We start from the raw sequence: 20,134 nt of genomic DNA, 5'->3' as shown, positions 1-20,134 counted from the left end.
TCTCTCCCTCACTCTGTTTCTGTCTGTCTCTCTTCATGTCTCTGTCCATTTCTCTTTTTGTCTCAGTCTCTCTCTCTCTAGAGTTCTTCTCCCCTCTCCACCACCCCATCCTCCTTTCTCTTGGAGAGAAGTCCGCGGTTTCCTGTTTCTCAGAGCCATGCCTCCACGCCGCCAGCACCGGGTCTTCTGTATGTCCTGTTTTAATTATGCAACGCCTATTTCCTCCCCCAGATCTCCCAGGCTCAGCCTCTGATGGGCTGGCAGGTGAGCTCACCTGGCTCCTTCCTGTGCCACCAAGGCGAATGCAAACTGGATGTCAGTGCTGAGTTCTAGGCTCTGGGACGTGCCCCTGCCCCACCTCTCCATCCCAGGTGAGGCCCTGCAGGCTCTACTTGGTGGGGATGTGGCTGCGAGATGGGCCCAAGTGTGGGAAGCCTCAGTGCAAAACATGCACACATGCAAGCACACACAGGGACACTGAATACACACACACACACACACACACATACATGCACACTGAAAACACACACACATGCACGCACACATACTGCACACACATACGTACACACACCAGCATCTTCCCTTGTCTGTCAGCTTTATCTCATTCAACCCAGAAGGTATGTGAACCCCGAGAGCCTACCTTCAGGACACATGCAAGCCACCCTGGGGGGTGGGGTTGTATTTTCTCAGCCACTCTGTCCTACTCGTGGGAACCCCTCACCTCTCCACCCACGTTTTCCATCAGAGCTTGTGCAGCACCTTCTGCACTTGAGCTTGGAGGGCCCAAAATAGAAGGGGGCCACCTGCCCCCAAACAACTCGGTAAGTCATACCAGAACTATCTAGTTAAAATGAGGAACCTCTGACTCCAGCCAGTTTGGTTGCAAAAAGTGCTGCAAAGCTCAGCCATGGGTGGGCATCTCGACTTGGGGATGCCTGGTGGTGACCAGGCAGGCAGGCACTTCCAAGGTGACACTGCTGTGCTCAGGCCATCAGAGGGGTGGCCACCAGACACCGTGGCCTGGGAGGGGATGGTCACTGCCAGACAGCACCCTGATCACCTCCTCAAGGTGCAAACACAACCTATTCTCCACCAGAACTCCTCTGGCCCTGCAGACACTGGGCCCTGCCCTGGCTCTGTGACCCTGTGCACTGCCTACTGGGAGTGCACATGGACAGTTGGACAAACAGGAAGTGCTGTTTTCTATGGAAGGCAGCTTTAGACTCTTTCTCACCCTATCGACAGCTGTGGGGTTCTATGCCCGCCACCCCCCCACCCCGGGAGGTCGGGCCTTCACACGGCCCTTCCCTTGAGAGTGTGGAACAGACAGGGAACCGTGGACCCAGTCTTGCACCCCTTCTGGGTGCTTCCCTGTGCAGAAGGCTGTGGGGGCCCCACAAGGAGGAGGCTTCCGAGTCTTCAGGCCTCCTCCATCCACAGAGGGACCCTTGGCCTCTCTCCTTCCTGTACCCCTTACATAATAACTTGTGATGCCTCTCCCCCAAGCCTGGGAACCACTCATCTGCTTCTGTCTTTGTAAATTTGCCTGTTCTGGACATCTCTTACAAATGGACACATAAAATGTGTTCTTCTGTGTCTGCTTCTCTTACTGACCATCATGTGTTCAAGGTCCATCCACTATGTAGCCTGTGTCAGAACTTCACTCCTTTTCATGGTGAGTCATACACCACTGTGTGCATGGACCACATGCTGCTGACCCACCCATCCATCCATCCACCCACACACCCACCCATCCACTCATCCATCCATCTAACCACCCACTTGTCCACCCACCCATCCATCCATAAATCCACCCATCCATCATCCACCCATCCATCCACTATTCTGTAAAATCATCAAATCAAATTATATTATGAACTTGTAAATACTCTTTCCCATCCCTTGACCCTGAGAATAAATAAGAAAAAAAGAGAGAAATAAAGCTAGTCCAAACCTATGTTCAGAGACAGAAGGGAAGGATGTCTGGATTGTCCCCAGGTGATTGCTAAAGTGTGAACCTCTCCACACTGTCTCTGAAACAGATGAAACAGATTTAAAAGGAAAAAGAATAAATGAAACCACACATAAATGACCATAAATAAATGACCACAACACTGGCGTCATAAAGAGCCTGAAAATACTATGAGTAACTTCAAAGTACTTGTAACCAGAGAGGGTCTGTCTGTGCTCAGTCGTGTCTGACTCTTTGCAACCCCATGGACTGTACCCACCAGGCTCCTCTGTAAATAGGATTCTCCAGGCAAGAATAATGGAGTGGGTTGTCATTCCCTTCCCAGGGGATCTTCTCAACCCACAGATCACCCCCGCATTTTTTGTGCCTCCTGCTTTGGCAAGCGGGCTCTTTGCCACAAGCACCACCTGGGAAACAACAAACCATAAAATCAAAAGCCTTTCCTGTCCAAAAACGGGATTCCTTAAACAAACTGTCTTTCACTTTCTCACATCTGCAGAGACCCCATTTAAAGACAAGATTCAGTTCCCAGGACTCAGTGGATATGACTTTTGGGACTCCCCCATGCCTCGCGGCATTATAGCTGTGAACCCTTAGGGTGGCTTGGGGGCACAGAGGACAGGCTCAGAGGGTGACATGTCCCCCACCTGGTTTGCCTGCAGGGAGCCATGGCACGATGACCTACTGCCTGAACAAGAAGTCACCCATCTCTCACAAGGAGTCGAGGCTGCTGCGGCTTCTGGGCAAAGTGCTGCCATGTGTCACCCTGCCCGTGGTGCTCAAGTGGTCCACCACCCAGGGAGGGTCTGCAGGCACGCCTGGGCCCTGGACCCAGCTCCAGCTGCTAGTGTCACCCACATGGGGCGGTGTCCTTATCCCTGTTGGGGAAACGGGATTGAGAACAAATCTGCTGTAAAGCAGAATTGTTGTTTAGTCGCTCAATCATGTCTGACTCATTGCGACCCCATGGACTGTAGTCCGCCAGGCTTCTCTGTCCATGGGATTCTGCAGGCAAGAATACTGGAGTGGGTTGTCATGCCCTCCTCCAGGAGATCTTCCCCAACCAGAGAGCCTCCCAGAAAGGTAGGAAAGGACACAGTTTTACTGTGAAACCAGCCTGAAGCCAGATCGGGGACCCATGGACTAACAGCATCACCGTCTGAAGTCACAGAGGCTGGGGAAGCTGGGAGGGGAAAGGGGAGGCTGGGTTCTGCCCTTTGTGCAGCTGAGCTGACACCAGAGCTCTTTCCTGGTCCCAGATAAGCAATAGCTGTGTTCCCATGTCCTCTGAGGTAGGTTTTCATTTGCACCCAGGCACCCCCTCCAGGGAGACTTTCTTGGTGGCTCAGATGGTAAAGAATCAGCCTGCAATGCAGGGGACCCAGGTTTGATCTCTGGGCTGGGAAGATCCTATGGAGAAGAAAATGACACCCCACTGTAGTATTCTCACCTGGGAAATCCCATGGACAGAGGAGCCTGACAGGCTACAGTCCATGGGGTCACAGAGAGTGGACTTGACTGAAGAGACTGAGAACACAGGCATGCACTCACATCCCTCCCCTATAGTGCTTCTCCAGGATGAATCGGGGGTTTTATGGTGTGGAGAGGAGCCGAGGTGGGAGACAGTCATTGTGGAGAATGGAGAGGAGTCACTGGCAGGGGCCCTGTCTGTGGGGAGGGGACACCCAATTGACAGCGGTCCTGTCACTGGCACACACATTAGCCAGGGGATGGATGCAGGATGGGGCAGAAAACCCACCTGGGCCCAGGTGCCCGCAGGAGTAGGGGCCCACCTAGAGGGGACAGATGGCCCCCACCTTCCTTTACCCACACTTGAGGGACACTTATATTCCTGGTTTTTCTGCTCCCAGGCTGGTCCTCCCAAGAAGACAAGAGGCTGTCAAGCACAGCTCTTGCCCTGTGTAATTGCTTCCTCCTGGGAGGTTCCCTGTTGCTGGAATCCTCTTCAGGGGATCTGATTGGCAGAGAGCCAGGACTGGAATGTGGACAAACTACATTCCTGCTTGCATCAGGTGCCTGCAGCCTGGCCTTATGAGCTTACATCCAGAGGAGGGAGAGAGCAAGAGGGGGTCCACCAAAGTCCAGAGTCTTGCAGGACTGGGGGCCATCTGCTCTGAGGGTCTCCTGGTGCTTCGTTCCTCTGTTCTTCGTCCCTCGAGGGCAGGGTTCCCCCATCCTGGGGGACCTTGGTGCCTTTGTCTCAAGTGGTATGGCTGCCAAAGAGATCTGGGTGTGTGCAGAGTGGGGGGCATGGGTGGTGGTCTTTCAGGGGGTGTTGAAGATCAGTGGCTGCAGCAGCACTTCATTTAATCCTTGTAGAGGTGGATGGCAAGTGCCTGTGTGTATCTGAGAATATTCATATGAATCTTTGCCTTTTCTTTTAATTTGGATGGAGGGGGCTGTGACTTCCTTTCCCACTTTTTATCCTTATATATATTTTTCTTTTTCCATTATGACTCTGTGTAGAGAACACAGTACCATTTTCTGCTACTAGTTTATGTTAATATTAGTTTTTACTTTTTCTTTTATTTTGGATAGAGAGAATCTATTATTTTCTTTCCCATTTTTTTATCCTTATGTTCTTTTTTCTTTTTCCATTATGACTCCTTGTAGAGGACACAGTACATTTTCTGCTGCGAATTTATTAGGACTTTCCTGGTGGCTCAGTTGGTAAAGAATCTGCTTGCAATGAGGATGATGTGGGTTCCATTCCTGGGTTGGGATGATCTGGAGAAGGGAATGACAACCCTCTCCAGTAATCTTGACTGGATAATTCCATGGACGAGCGGTCTGGTGGGCTACAGTCCATCAGATCGAAAAGAGTTGGAGACAACTGAGCAACTTTCACTTTTCAATTTATGTTAAAGTTATTTTTGCTTTTTCCTGTCTTATTTGTGTTGTGGACAGATGTTTCTTCCCTTCATTCTCTCCCCTTGATTCCTTCTTGCCTTTCCTAGTGCTGTTTGTGGGAGTGGGCACAGACCTCTGTGGGTCTTGTGTGTCCTCATGTCTAAGGGTCCAGCTTGGGTGTCATGGAGCCTGGGCTGTTGAACCCACAGGGAGCTTCCACCCAGGGACTGCCTGAGAGGAGGGTGAGGCTGGAATCTGCAGGAACACCCCCCCACACACACACACCAAGACCACAATCTGGACCTGGTCTCTGTGCTCCATGTGACCAGTGACCCTGGAGACCCTGTTCCCAGAAGCAGGGCCTCAACCCAGGCAGCACCAACACTGTTGATTTCACAGTGAACGATGTGGCCCTCAGTTGGACATCCTCAGTGCATACCCAGCCCCTGAATGGGGGGCAACCCTCTTGTGCCCAGCACAGGTGACCAACCTCTGTGTGCAGGTGCTGAGCATCATGAATCAGCTAGATGCTGGTGGGAGGACCTGCAGATGGCACACATGGAGGAGGGCACTGGGAGGAACCTGCACTCTGGCCACATGGTGTACATGATGGCCCTCATGGAGGTCGGGGTGGGGGCAGAGAGTATGGACCGGGGGCTCTTCCAGCTAGGGACACCCACGTCTGGTCTAGGAAGGACAGGGAGGGCCTCTGAGGGGATAGGCACACATCCACTCAGAAGGACATATGGTCACTCCAGGCAGGAGAGGCTGACGTTTAAGGGGACAACAAAGGTCCATTCCCATTAGAACATGCTGACCCCTAAGGGGATGGGCACACGTCCACTCCGGGCAGGAGAGGGCTGACCTCTGGCACCAATCACTCAGAATTCCCGACCAATGTGTGTTTCTGAACTCACACCTGTACCCCTGGCTTCTGGGGTGTCTCCCAGAATTTGGCTATACCAGGTGCCTGACATGTCTTTTCCTGTGTCCAGTTTTGGGGTGTCCAGTCCATTCTCTCAGCCGCTGGCCAAGCCACTTAATGTTCCACTCTGGCCTCTGCCCCCTGTGCCCCCACCACAGAACCTAATGACCCTTGGGGTCTGGAGGTTCTGTCCTGGGCTTCAGTGTGCATATACCCTGCTGGCCTCACATGCTCCCTGGAGTACAGACTTCACACAATATTATAAGCACTGCTTTCTGCTTCTGTGCACACACACACACATGCATATCCGTGCACACAGACCCTGAACACATGCACACAAGTGTGTGTACCTTTACCTACAGGAGCGTGTACATGCAAACACACACACACACACACACACACACACACACACCAGAGCAATGCCACGGCTCCCCACTGCCACACAGGAGAGGCTGGCCCCTTGGAAGCAGGCGCCATACTTTATGTCTTTGTGTGTCAGGACCCCCCGACCCATCTGTAGAGTGGCTGTGCTCGGGGAAGTCCCCACTCACGAACCTCTGTCTCTCACTACAAGGCCCTTTTCCTCCACCCCCACCCAGAAAGCCCTCATAGAGATCTTGGAGTGGCTGGAGAACCACCCCAGGAGGTGGTTATCCCGGAGTGCAGGAACTTTGAGGGCATGATGGAGGACCTGCAGGAGTACCTGATGGGCTGCATCAAGAATATTTTTGGGGACATGCTGTGTCCCCGTGGGGTGAGCAGGAGCCACAGGCTCCCCATGCTTTGGCAGCAGGGGCAGTGGGAGCACTAGGCTTCACTGTAATCAGACTATCCACTCGCTGTGTGAAGCTGATTCAGGCAGCAGGTGATGCCGCTCATGGAACCCCAGTAATCCACCCTCCACTGTCTCCACTCAAACACCCCAATAAACAGCCCATCACTGGTCACAGGCACCCCCAATAATCCATCCTGCCAAGTCTCTATTTAGATACCCCCAAAATCCATCAATCCCACCTCAAGATGCCCCAGTAATCCTCCCACAATTTCCTATCAGAAACCCCAATAATCCACTCACCTCTGTTTCCACTCAGGCACCCCAATAATCGACCCATCACTGCTCAAGACACCCAAGTATTCTACCCACCACTGTCTCCACTCAAACACCCCAAAAATCTACCAATCACTGCTCAAGACACCCCAATAACCCACCCATCACCGTCTCCACTCAGACACCCCAGTAATCTACCTACTAGTGTCTCTACTCAGACATGCCAATATCCCACCCATGATTGTCTCTTCTTACAGAAAACCCAATAACCAGCCCATCATTGCTTATAGATACCCTAATAATCCACACATCACTGTAGCTTCTCGGATACCCACAATAACTGACACATCGTGTCACAAGGCACCCCAATAACCCCGTACACACATCTCATGGACACACGGATGATTCTCATCAAGGGGATGCTGACTCTGCACCAGCTGTGGTCCCAGGGCCAGCAGGTCATCCTGTCATACAAAGACACGACTTCCATGAGTCAGCATGCAGAACTGTGGCCTGGTATCCCCTACTGGTTGGGGAACCAGGTGAAGCCCCAAGACCTTGTCCACTGCCTGGAGCACATGAAGAGCTGCAGCTGCCCAGGTGACTGCTGCCTTCACACTGGGACCCCTGGTCACAGGCATGTCCTACCGCATGGGGCTGGCTTTGGGTTCAAGTGGAGAAATGGAACAGGATGTATTAGAGGACGTTATTCTGTTCACTACATGGTAAGCAGGGCATGGACATCCTTGGGGACGTTACTGTGTCTACCACAATGGGTCAGGATGTAGATAGGATGTGAACATCCGTGCAGACATTATTGTGTCCACCACACAGGGCCAGGATGTGGACATCTTTGGGGTCACTGTCCAGCCCGCCTGGCCTCTGTAACAGGAGAAATTCATGAGTCAATACCCCTGCGAGCCCCTACTGTTTGAACTTTGGTCTCTGTCAGACATCTGAATCTCTGATCGCTGTGGAGGCCAGAGTCTGGGTGGGTGATGGCACAGCTTGGTGACTGCATGGGCAGGTGCCCCATGGGTTAGGGGTCACATGGGTGGGTGACTGTGTGGGTGGGTGACCCCATGGCTTACTGGTCACATGGGTGGGAGACCATGTGGGTTGGTGATCATGTGGGTGGGTGACCGGTTTGAGTTGCTGACTGCAGAGTGGGTTACCATGTGAGTTGCTGACCTGGTGAGTGGGTGACAGCATGGGTGGGTGATGGTGTGAGTGGGTAATCATGTGGACAGGTGACCATATGACCTCACAGGTTAGTGACCCCATGGGTGGGTGACCACGTGGGTTGGTGGCCACATGGTTTGGTTGGCCACATGACTCCGTGGGTTAGTGACTGCACACATGGGCGGTTGACCCCACAGCTGGCACCATGAACAGCAGCCCCTCTCTTGTCCCATGCAGTCTGTTCATGGCCGGCATCAACCTCACAGAGAACCTGGTAGTTTGTTCACATCCACCTGGCCTGGTCCATGGAGAAGCTGGCCCAGTGGGGGCTCCCCTATCTATGTGCATGGGTGCGGGGCCAGCGCCCGGGGTCGGCTGCTGGCTGTACCAACACCATTGCAGGCCACTTCATCTGGGCTGACGGGTTTGTTGGCGATCGTCACCAGGTTGAACTGGAAGCTGCTTCGGGCTGATGGACGGCGTGTGCATGGAGCTGGGCATGGCAGAGGCTGCATCTCAGTCACGTGTTGTGACGTTACCAGCCTGAACCAGAAGCCACCTAGGGGCTGACAGACAGCACACCGAGGAGCTGGGCATTGTGAAGGCTGCTCCTCGTTCACATCCTGTGACGTCACTGGGCTGAACTGGAAGCTGCTTTGGGGCTGAGGGACAGCACAAGAGCAGAGCTGGGTGTCGAGGAGGCTGTGCCTCAGTCATGTCCTGTGATGTCACCGGCCTGAACCGGAAGCCGCCCCGGGGCTCCTGGATGGAGCCTTGAGGAGCTGGGCATTGCAGAGGCTATTCTCAGCCCTGTCCTGCAGGGCTGGTCATCCGTCCGCCCATCCACTGAATGTGGGTGACTGCATAGGTGGGGCCAAGTGGCAGGGTCCATGGTATCCTCAGTCCTCCGTGTGTTTCTTGGCAAATGCAGGTTATGAGGTGATGATTAAAGGTGAGTGCATGATTTGTATAATCACATCCTCAGGGAGACACACATGGTTCTTGGGTCTGTGGCTTCCCCATGGGAGAGGCTGGGGTGCCCTTCCCTGGGAGCTGAGAGTAGCAGACCATGACCCCTAGCCAGGGAGGGGAGGAGGCACTATGACATAGTGTCCATAGGAGGGGACTGAGAGCATAGTGATCCCACTGAGAAATCCCTTTTATTAGATAAGTTGCTTCCCTGGTGGCTCACTTAAGAAGGCCTTCTTTTTTTTTTTTTAATTTTATTTTATTTTTAAAACTTTACATAATTGTATTAGTTTTGCCAAATATCAAAATGAATCTGCCACAGGTATACATGTGCTCCCCACCCTGAATCCTCCTCCCTCCTCCCTCCCCATTCCATCCCTCTGGGTCGTCCCAGTGCACCAGCCCCAAGCATCCAGTATCGTGCATCGAACCTGGACTGGCAACTCATTTCATACATGATATTTTACATGTTTCAATGCCATTCTCCCAAATCTTCCCACCCTCTCCCTCTCCCACAGAGTCCATAAGACTGTTCTATACATCAGTGTCTCTTTTGCTGTCTCGTACACAGGGTTATTGTTACCATCTTTCTAAATTCCATATATATGCGTTAGTATATTGTATTGGTGTTTTTCTTTCTGGCTTACTTCACTCTGTATAATAGGCTCCAGTTTCATCCACCTCATTAGAACTGATTCAAATGTATTCTTTTTAATGGCTGAGTAATACTCCATTGTGTATATGTACCATAGCTTTCTTATCCATTCATCTGATGATGGACATCTAGGTTGCTTCCATGTCCTGGCTATTATAAACAGTGCTGCGATGAACATTGGGGTACACGTGTCTCTTTCCCTTCTGGTTTCCTCAGTGTGTGTGCCCAGCAGTGGGATTGCTGGATCATAAGGCGGTTCTATTTCCAGTTTTTAAAGGAATCTCCACACTGTTCTCCATAGTGGCTGTACTAGTTTGCATTCACACCAACAGTGTAAGAGGGTTCCCTTTTCTCCACACCCTCTCCAGCATTTATTACTTGTAGACTTTTGGATCGCAGCCATTCTGACTGGTGTGAAATGGTACCTCATAGTGGTTTTGATTTGCATTTCTCTGATAATGAGTGATGTTGAGCATCTTTTCATGTGTTTGTTAGCCATCTGTGTGTCTTCTTTGGAGAAATGTCTATTTAGTTCTTTGGCCCATTTTTTGATTGGGTCATTTATTTTTATGGAGTTGAGCTGTAGGAGTTGCTTGTATATTTTTGAGATTGTTCTTTGTCAGTTGCTTCATTTGCTATTATTTTCTCCCATTCTGAAGGTTGTCTTATCTCTTCTTGCTCTTCTTTGGAACTCTGCATTCAGGTGGCTATATCTTTCTGTGTCTCCTTTGCCTTTCGCTTCTCTTCTCATCTATTTGTAAGGCCTCCTCAGACAACCACTTTGCCTTTTTGCATTTCTTTTTCTTGTGGATGGTTTTGATTACCACCTCCTGTACAATGTTAGGAACCTCCATCCATAGGTCTTCTGGTACTCTGTGTGCCAGATCTAACCCTTGCATCTATTTGTCACTTCCAATGTATACTCACAAGAGATTTGAATAAAACAAAGAAACAGGGGAAAACAATAGAATGGGAAAGACTTAGAGATCTCTTCAAGAAAATGAGACATGCCAAGGGAACATTTCATGCAAAGACAGGCACAATAAAGGACAGAAATGTTATGGGCCTAACTAAAGCAGACGAGATTAAGAAGAGGTAGCAAGAATACACAGAACTGTTTAAAAAAGTCTTAATTACCTGGATAACCACGATGGTGTGATCACTCATCTAGAGCCAGACATCCTAGAGTGCAGAGTCAAGTGGGCCTTAGGAAGCAGCAGTATGAACAAAGCTAATGAAGGTGATTAAATTCCAGCTGAGCTCTTTAAAATCCTAAAAGATGGTACTGTGAAAGTGCTGCACTCAATATGCCAGCCAGTTTGGAAAACTTGGCAGTGGCTACAGGACTGGAAAAAGTCAGTTTTCATTTCAATCCAAAGAAGGGCAATGCCAAACAATGTTCAAACTACCACACAACAGCACTCATTTCACATGCTATCAAGGTAATGCTCAAAATCCTTCAAGCTAAACTTCAACAGTATGTGACCTGAGAACTTCACAGTCCACACATTCAAAGACTTGATTCTAAATGCACAGTGATGCCACAAAGATGGTCAAGGCAAAGACACACTATGTGATTTTATTTATGTCTAAATCAGTGAGACAAAATATTCACTGCAAGGTACAGACTTTTTTAGCATGAAAAATCTTATATTTGAATATGAAATATCCTGATGAAATTGAAAAATATGTTTTAAAGTGAAATTCATTCTTAATTGTCAATTAATTTGAGACTATGGAAAAAAGAAAATAAAATTACATTCTGGCTGCTCCAGTTCAGTTCAGTCGCTCAGTCATGTCCAAATCTTTTCTTTGAGGGTTGCTTAAACTTTCACAGATGTTTTTTGCTTTAAAATTCCCTTACAGTTTTACAGTCTTTATTATATATAAAATTATCAGTAGATTTTATACTATGTTTGTTTTCTGGACATTTTAATTTCCTTTAATTTATGAATGTAACTAGAATGTTTTTCTATTGACTGAGTATTAAAAATTACTCCTCTCTGTTGTGTGGAACACACTGTTTACACTACTGTTGGGAGACATTTTATTGCCTAAATCCTTTTATAATTCAGCTCTATAATATAGGTTTTTTGTTTGTTTGTTTTGCTTTATTTAGGCTGAGAATTTTCTCATCTATTTTTAGTATCTTCAGTTTCTGTTAGGAATATGTGTCTGCTGTTGTTTACTTGCACAGTCCTGTCCAACTCTTTGCCATCCCATGGACTGTAAGCCCAGCAGTCCCTTCTGTTCATGGGGATTCTCCAGGCAAGAATAGTGGAGTGGGTTTCCATGCTCTCCTTCAGGGGATCTTCCTGACCCAGAGATGGAATTTGCATCTGCTCCTGCATTGCAGGCGGATTCTTTACCACTGAGTGAAAATAGATCTTGTATACATGAAACCCACTTTAATTATGAATATTCATAATTGGTGAAAAGCAAAGATGGAGTAGCCCAAACAAGCATTTATCTTTTGCCAATTAATAATAAGAAAAAAACCCTTCATTTCAATTTGCCTTCATTTATTTTTTCAATTAACTTTTCATTGAAGGATAATTGCTTTCCAGAATTTTGTTGGTTTTTGTCAAACTTCAACATAACACTCTTTCTTAACTCATAGTTTCTCTTCAATATCATCTTATTCTGTGAAAATAACTTCTTTTAACATTTCTTACAGACAAGGTATCTGCTGAGAATGAATTCCTCGATTTTTTGTTCATATGAGAATGTCTCCTTATCCTTTGTTTTGAAGGATAATATTCCTGGATGTAGAAGTTAATTTCAGTAGTTTTTTGTTTTTTTTTAAACATTTTATTTATTGACAAGTTGTACCTGTAGCCTTGTAGAATGAGTTTGGAAGTGTTCCTTCCTCTGCAGTTTTTTGAAAGAGTTTTAGAAGGATAGGTGCTGGAGTCCAGCTCCACCAGCCAGGGAATCAGCCTGAAGAAATGAGCGGTGTCGGTGGAGAATGATGCAGCCTCTGACTTAAGGTGCAGGACTGCATGTTTATTTCAAGCCTCAGGTCTTCTTTTATACTTTGACAAAAGCATTAGGTCAGAGGTTTGACATTTTCAGTTCCCCCTCACCCAGATTTATTGTCTCATTGTTGCCCTTCAAACAGAGTTCCTGCTTCAGCTATTCTCTCAAAATCGTGTTTACTTATCATTACATTGTAACTCATGCTTATGTCTGGGCTGCATACCATATTCCTCAGTTTATTTCTTATCTTTCTAAATCCTGCTTGCCCCTAGTATCCTAAGCTCACTATCTCCTAAAAAGGCTTCTAGCTATTAATATCTCTAAAATTCCTAATCCCTACAAGCTATAGTAAAATATGCTAACACTACAACATTCCTTAAACTTTTAGCTTCTAACTATTCTTAACTATTCCTAAATTCAGCAAACTTCCTTTGCCATAAACATTTCCCTCACAAACATGTCTCAGAAACAATCCTTCCTGTGGCCTCAAGCTGCAGCCTACCTGCTCATCCTGGAACGTTCTTTGTAAAGATCCTTGAACAAATATCAATGGTTACTTTATAGATTATTTTCTGGGCACAACTGCAGAAGGCTTTGTGCTTTCTCATGCTTCTCTCAAGAACAATAAGCAGTTAACATTCTTTCCAGCCAACTCAACCGAAGAAAGGAAAAAACAAGTCAGAATCACAAGACCTAACACTTTCATCCAGGGACCGTGCCTGTGGGATGAGGAGAGGGGGTTGGGGCCGTGCCTCCATTTTGTCAGCAATGCCTAATGTGGCTCCCGACAGATAGGCATTTGCACATCTCTGAATTCACCTGTGAAGCCATCTGGTCCTGGGCTTTTGTGCTTTGGGAATTTTTGATCACAGCTTCAGTTTGAAGCGTGTAATTGGGTGGTTCATAATTTCTATTTCTTCCTGGTTCAATCTTGGAAGATTGAGCTTTTCTAAGCATCTGTCCATTTCTTCTAGGTTATCCATTTTATTGCCATAAAGTTGTTCATAATAGTGTCTTATAATCCTTTGTATTTCTGCATTTTCTGTTGTAACCTCTTCTTTTTCATTTCTAAGCTTGTTGATTTGATTCTTCTCTCTATTTTTCTTGATGAGTCTGGATAAGGTTAGCCAATTTTGTTTATCTTCTCAAAGAACCAGCTTTTAGTTTATTAATTTTTGCTATTGTTTCTTTCATTTATTTCTGTTCAGATCTTTATGATTTCTTTCCATGTACTAATTTTGGCTATTTTGTTGTTGTTGTTGTTCTTCTTCTTCTTCTTTATCAGTTGTTTTAGGAGTCAACTGAGGTTGTCTATTCGATGCTTTTCTTGTTTCTTGAGTTAGGATTGTATTGTTACACACTTCCCTCTTAGAATTGCTTTTCCTGCATCCCATAGGTTTTGAGTTGTCGTGTTTTCATTGTCATTTTTTTCTAGAAAATTTTCGATTTCCATTTTGATTTCTTCAATAACATGTTGGTTATTTAGAAACGTGTTGTTTAATCTCAATATGTTTGCGTTTCTTACAGTTTTTTTTTTTATTCTAATTGATATCTAGTCTCATATCTAGTTGTGGTCAAAGAAGATGCTTGATACAATTTCAATTTTGTTAATTTTACTGAGATTTGATTTGGAACCCAAGATGTGGTTTATCCTGGAGAATGTTCTATGTGCACTTGAGGTGTATTCTTCTCCATTTGGATGGCATGTCCTGAAGATATCAGTGAGATTCACCTCGTCTCATGTGTCATTTAAGACAGGTGTTTCAGTATTAATTTTATGCTTTGATGATCTGTGCATTGGTGTGAGTGGAGTGTTAAACTCGACTATGATTGTTTTACTGTCAGTTTCTCTTTTAATGTCTGTTAATGTTTGTCTTCTGTATTGAAGTGCTCCTATGTTGGGGGCATAGATGTTTACGATTGCTATGTCTTCATCTTATACTGATCCCTTCATCACTATCTAGTGTCCTTCCTTATCTATTGTAATCTTCTTTAAAGTATGATATGAGGATTGCTATTCCATCTTTCTTTTGATTCCCATTTGCATGGCATATAATTTCCCATCTTGTCACTTTCAGTCTATATGTGTCTTTAGGTCTGAAGTGGATTTCTAGTAGACAGCATGTACATGGGTCTTTTTCTTTTAAATTAATGCATTTGTTTTAATTGGAGGCTACTTACTTTGCAGTATTGTGGTGGGTTTTGCCATATATTGAGTTGACTCAGCCATGAGTATACATGTCTTCCCCATCCTGAAACCCCTACCATGTCTCTCCCCATCCCATCCCTCAGGGTTTTCCCAGTGCACCAGCTTTGAGTGCCCTATGTCATGCATCAAAGTTGAACGGGTGATCTATTTCACATATTGTAATATACATGTTTCAATGCTAGTCTCTCAAATCATCTCACCCTGGCCTTCTCCCACAGAATCCAAAAGTCTCTTCTTTATATCTGTGTCTTTTGGCACCTCGCATATGTGGTCATAATTACCATCTTTCTAATTTCCATATATATTTGTTAATATACTCTATTGGTGTTTTTCCTTCTGACATAATTCATTCTGTATATAGGCTCCAGTTCAATCCACCTCATTAGAAGTGATTCAAATATGTTCTTTTTAGTAGCTGAGTCATATGTACTACAGTTTTCTTTTCTGTTTTATGCTGAAGGACATCTAGGTTGCTTCCATATCTTAGCTATTGTAAACAGTGCTGTGATGAGAATTGAGGTACACATGTCTTTTTCATTTCTGGTTTCCTCAGTGTGTATGCCCAGCAGTGGGATTTCTGGATTGTATGGCAATTCTATTTCCAGTTTTTTAAGGAATCCCCACACTGTTCTCCATAGTGGCCATTCTAGTTTGCATTCCTGCCGGGGTCCAGCCCCGGCTGATCCAGGGTATTCGAAGCGGGGACGGCGTCGGCGACCTATTTATTTATAAATATTTATCAAAGATTTAAAGAGTAATAGAATGAGGATAGCTCAGTGAGGAAATTCAGTGGAGAAAAGAGGCTGAATAAAATTCCAAAGCAGGGTATAACGTCACCTACGAAGGCCGCAGGCGTCCTCCCGTTCTCCCGAAGGAGAGGAGACACTAAGGCCTCCCCGGTCAGATCTTAGAAGCCCAGGCAAAATTAGTAGGCTTGACGAGCTTCCCCGCCTCAGAGGAAAAATTCAGCCAGAAGGTGAAAGAAAGAACGACATGGGGAGACCAAATTTCAGTGAACAAGGCCCGCACTTTATTTTCCAAAGTAGTTTTTATACCTTAAGTTATGCATAGAGGATAATGGGGGAAGGGATAGAGTCATGCAGCAAGCCAGGCTTTTTTCCTGTAAACTTATCATATGCAAAAGTTCAGGTGATTGACATCATCTTCTGGCCAGGAGGCCTGTTAACATTTTAAGAAACTTATCTTTCTCTAAAGGTGATTATTCCAAAGTCAGGCGCCAGCCTTCCAAAAAGCATTGGACAAAGCTGCATTTTACATTTCTATACACCCATTATATCAATCAATACACTGCCAAGGACACAGTAGGTAAGGAGTATGGAGACTTAGCAGCAAACATTGGCCCAACAAGTGAAAAACCCTTCACCAATACAATTTCTAATCAATCTTTTAACTACTCAAAGGAATCTGTGTTTAGGCAGTTTAGAACATCTCCTGCCTCTCACAGTTGGGAGGCTCTGAACAATCACATGTGGCCGGAAAAACCCATTCAGGCAGGCTAGAGGATTTCCAAAGGAGTTTGTAGGTTGAAACACTGTCACACCCAGGAATTATTAACTGGAGCTGTAAGCTAACTCTCTTTTCAGAGAGAGGTAGTGGGGGACAGCCTCCGTAAAGTCAGAGGTGTAGGTGAAAGCACAAAGCAGAAAGTAGGCAGATTCTGGTTTTCGGGGTAGATGCTCGAGAATTTCCAGGGGGACTCCTGAGGCTCGATCCCGCCTTTGCGTATGCCGAGCCTCCTTCCTCATGACCTTTGTCATGGGCAGAATTCCTCACGCTGGCTCCCGGCAGTGATAGAATTCCAGTTGAGCTATTTCAGATCCTGAAAGATGATGCTGTGGAAAGTGCTGCACTCAATATGCAATATGCACTCAATATGCAATATGCCAGCTCCCGGCACATTCCCACCAACAATGTAAGAGGGTTCCCTTACTCTGCAGCCTCTCCAGCATTTATTATTTGTAGACTTTTTGATAGCAGCCATTCTGACCAGTGGGAGATGATCCCTCATTGTGGTTATGATTTGTATTTCTCTGATAATGAGTGATGTTAAACATTTTTTTCATGTGTTTGTTAGTGATTTGTATGTCTTCTTTGGAGAAAAGTCTCTTCAGTTCTTTGTCCCAGTTTTTGATTGGGTCATCTATTATCCTGGTATGGAGCTGCTTGTATATTTTTGAGATTAATTCTTTGTTAGTTGCTTCATTTGCTATTATTTTCTCCCATTCTGAAGGCTGTCTTTTCACCTTGCTCATAGTTTCCTTCATTGTGAAAAAGCTTTTAAGTTTAATTAGGCCCTATTTGTTTAATTTTACTTGTATTTCCATGACTCTGGGAGGTGTGCCATAGAGGATCCTACTGTGATTTATGTAAGGGAATATTTTGAATATGTTCTCCTCTAGGAATTTTATAGTTTCTAGTCCTGCATTTGAATCTTTAATCCATTTTGAGTTTATTTTTGTGTATAGTGTTAGAAAGTGTTCTAGTTTCCTTCTTTTACATTTGGTAGACCAGTTTTCCCAGCACCACTTGTTAAGAGATTGTCTTTTCTCCAGTGTATATTTTTGCTTCCTTTGTCAAAGATACGGTGTCCATAGGTGTGTGTATTTATCTCTGGGCTTTCTATTTTGTTCCATTGATCTATATTTCTGTCTTTGTGCCAGTACCATACTGTCTTGATGACTATAGCTTTGTAGAATAGTCTGAAGTCAGGCAGATTGATTCCTCCTCTTCCATTCTTCTTTCTCAAGATTGCTTTGGATATTCGAGGTTTTCTGTATTTCAATACACATTGTGAAATTATTTGTTCTCGTTCTGTGAAAAATACCATTGATAGCTTGATAGGGATTGCATTGAATCTATAGATTGTTTAGGGTAGTATATTCATTTTCACTATATTGATTCTTCAAATCCATGAACATGGAATATTTCTCCATCTATTTGTTTCATCTTTGATTTCTTTCACCACATTTTTAATGTTTTCTATATATAGGTCTTTTGTTTCTTTAGGTAGTTTTATTCCAAAGTATTTCATTCTTTTCATTGCAATGCTGAAAGAGATTATTTTTTAATTTCACTTCCTGTTTTCTCATTGTTAATGAATAGAAATGCAAGGGATTTCTGTATTCATTGATTAGCTCTAGTAATTTTCTGGTGGTGTATTTAGGGCTTTCTGTGTTGACGATCATGCCATCTGCAAACAGTGAGAGTTTTACTTCTTTTTTTCCAGTTTGGATTCCCTTTAATTTTTTTCTTCTCTGATTGCTATGGCTAAAGTTTCCAAAACTATGTTGAATAGTCGTGATGAGAGTGGGCACTCTTGTTTTGTTCCTGACTTTAGGGGACATGCTTTAAATTTTTCGCCTTTGAGGATAAAGTTTGCTATGGTTTTATAATATATGACTTTTATTATGTTGAGTTGTGTTCCTTCTATGCCTGCTTTCTGGAGCGTTTTTATCATAAATACACGTTGAATTTTGTCAAAGGCTTTCTCTACATCTATGCTACTGCTGCTAAGTCGCTTCAGTCATGTCCGACTCTGTGCGACCCCATAGACAGCAGCACACCAGGCTCCCCCATCCCTGGGATTCCCTAGGCAAGAATACTGGAGTTGGTTGCCATTTCCTTCTCCAATGCATGAAAATCAAAAGTAAAAATGAAGTCGCTCAGTTGTGTCTGACTCTTAGCAACCCCATGGACTGCAGCCTACCAGGCTCCTCCATCCATGGGATTTTCCAGGCAAGAGTACTGGAGTGGGGTGCCATTAAATAGTTATCATTCATTTTGTTAATGCAATTTATCACAGTGATTTATTTGCAAATATTGAAGAATCCTTGCATCTCTGGGATAAACCCACTTGGTCATGATGTCTGACCTTTTGAATATGTTGTTGGATTTTGTTTGCTAGAATTTGTTGAAGAGTCTTCATCTATGTTCATCAGTGTTATTGGCCTGTAGTTGTCTTTTTTATGGCACCTTTGTCTGGTTTTGGGATTAGGGTGATGAGGGGCCTCATAAAATGGGTTTAGGAGTTTACCTTGTGCAATTTTTTGGAAGAGTTTGAGTAGGATAGATGTTAGCTCTTCAGTTGTTTGGTAGAATTCACCTGTTAAGCCAACTGGTCCTGGTCTTTTGTTTGTTTGAAGATTTTTTTTATTGCAGTTTCAATTTCTGTGCTTTTGATGGATCTGGTAAGATTTTCTATTTCTTCCTGGTTCAGTTTTGGAAGGTTGTACTTTTCTAAGAATTCGTCTATTTCTTTGAAGTTCTCCATTTTATTTTCATATAGCTGCTGATAGTAGTCTCTTGTGATCCTTTGTATTTCTGTGTTGTCTGTTGTGATTTCTGTATTTTCATTTCTAATTTTGTTGATATCATTCTTCTCCCTTTTTTTCCTGATGTGTCTGGCTAATGGTTTGTCTATCTTCTCAAAAAACCAGCTTTTAGTTTTGTTGAGTTTTGATATAGTCTGCTTTGTTTCTTTTTCACTTTTTTCTGCCCTAATTTTTATGATTTCTTTCCTTCTACTAACCCTGGGGTTCTTCATTTCTTCTTTTTCTAGTTCCCTGTTCGGGCGCCACTTACTGGGGTCCAGCCCCGGTGGATTCTGGGAATTCGAAGGGGAGACGGCTTCAGCGATCAGAATATGATATAATTAAAGATATAAAGAGTGGTTAAATAAGAATAGCTCAGCGAAGAAAATCAGTGAAGAAAAGAGGCTGAATAACTTGGTTTATGTGGAAAGCCAATAAAATTCCAAGACAAGGAATTTGCATCACCTACGTAGGCTGCAGGCATCCTCCTGTTCTCCCAAAGGAGAGGAGACACTAAGGCCTCCCCGGTCAGATCTTAGAAGCCCAGGCATAATTAGTAGGCTTAACGACCCTCCACGCTCCAGATGGGAATTTAGCCAGAAGGTGAGAGAAAGAACGACATGGGGAGACCAATCTTCGGTGAACAAGGCCAAAGCAAGGCCTGCACTTTATTTTCCAAAGTAGTTTTTATACCTTAAGTTGTGCATAGAGGATAATGGGGGAAGGGGTAGAATCATGCAAGGACAGCAGTCCTTGATCCCTATCGAAGCCAGGCTTTCAAACTTATCATATGCAAAAGTTTAGGTGATTTACATCGTCTTCTGGCCAGGAGGCCTGTTAACATTTTATGATCCTTTCTTCAGAAAACTTATTTTTCTCTAAAGGTGATTATTCTAAAGTCAGGCGCCACCCTCTGAAAGCATTAGATAAAGTTGCATTCCTATAGGGCAAAGGGGTGGTGGGCTATAACAAGAAAAATAATTAACTCAGGGG

General features: G+C 45.1%; 1 pseudogene; it reads left to right on the top strand.

The window, feature by feature from the left end:
• The first annotated feature begins 252 nt into the window (after positions 1-252).
• Positions 253-9,078, top strand: LOC112577711 (annotated as a pseudogene).
• The last annotated feature ends 11,056 nt before the right edge of the window (positions 9,079-20,134 follow it).

The sequence above is a fragment of the Bubalus bubalis genome, chromosome X, assembly GCF_019923935.1.
Source record: "Bubalus bubalis isolate 160015118507 breed Murrah chromosome X, NDDB_SH_1, whole genome shotgun sequence".
Lineage (NCBI taxonomy): Eukaryota > Metazoa > Chordata > Mammalia > Artiodactyla > Bovidae > Bubalus > Bubalus bubalis.
This window is presented reverse-complemented; position numbering and strand designations above follow the sequence as displayed.